Source organism: Ipomoea triloba, chromosome 16 (assembly GCF_003576645.1).
Source record: "Ipomoea triloba cultivar NCNSP0323 chromosome 16, ASM357664v1".
In the NCBI taxonomy this organism is placed as follows: Eukaryota; Viridiplantae; Streptophyta; class Magnoliopsida; order Solanales; family Convolvulaceae; genus Ipomoea; species Ipomoea triloba.
In genome coordinates, this window is record NC_044931.1 from 15,936,694 (window position 1) to 15,937,953 (window position 1,260).

The following is a 1,260-nucleotide window of genomic DNA, read 5'->3' on the forward strand; positions in this document are numbered from 1 at the left end:
AAAGAAATTAAATAGTGATATGGACCTAGCCGGTCGAGAAAGGTTGTGGCAACTAGATGAATTGGAAGAATGGAGGTTGATGTCATATGAGAATTCAAGGGCTTATAAAGAGCAAACTAAGCTATATCATGATAAGCATATCAAAAAGTGCAAAGAATTCAAAGAAGGAGACCAAGTCCTCTTTTTCAATTCAAGGCTTAAGCTTTTTCCGGGAAAACTAAAGTCAAGATGGTCCGGTCCATTTACCGTTACCAAGGTTTTTCCGTATGGAACCATTCAAATCACACATCCGGAAAAGGGTGAATTTAAGGTCAATGGTCACCAAGTCAAAAAGTACTTTGGAGGAATGGAAACACGCGAAGTGAACATCTTGCGTTTGATTCAAATCAAAGATTAGTGCTTACATGGGCGTCGGGCTAAAGACGTTAAAAGTGGCGCTTATCGGGAGGCAACCCGATGATATTTTTACTTTCACATACTTCATTTTTCATATCTTACCTTTAGTTTTAGTATGTTTTTGCAAGACCACAACAGGTGAAGTCAAAAAGACAGAAGAAGAACGAGAAAAATTCAATTTTGGCGAAAAATCCGAGCCTGGACGCCAGACCGGACGCGCGTTCTGTCCGCGTCCAGAGCTCCCAGGTCAAAAGATCAGAAAGGCGTCCGATGGACGCACGGGCGGACGCACGCGTCCTACCCGCGTCCATCAGAAGCCGAAGCAGGTTCAGAGACCGAAATTTTGGACGCAGGCGTCCAAGGAGCGTCCATCCGAAACAGAACCGAGAAGCAGAAAAGGCGAGATCGGACGCCGGTCGGACGCACACGTCCGACCCGCGTCCGATGCTACGGCAATCCAGAGCGAAATAAATAAAATGCGGACGCGCGTCCGTAACGCGTCCGACGGGTAAGGCTGGGCAGAATCTGCAGACGCAAGTAAGGTTTAAAGCCAAATTTCTCTTCTTCTTCCTCATTGTTGCGGACGAAAACACACTCCAAGCACCCCAACGTAAGTTCTTCAAGTTTTATTCAAGTTTTAGGCCAAAATTCAAAGCTTTCATCCACCAAAACTCATTTAACAAGCAAAGTCAAGGTAATCTTCATCTCCTTCAACTTTATTTTTCAAGTTCCACCATTGTTATAGAACTCAAATTGGGATTTCGTGCTTTTACCATTGCATTGCTAGTTTATTACTTGAAGTTGATTCTATATGTTGCAAAGAACATTCTTATGAGTTTTAATTGCATATTACATGGTTAGAAC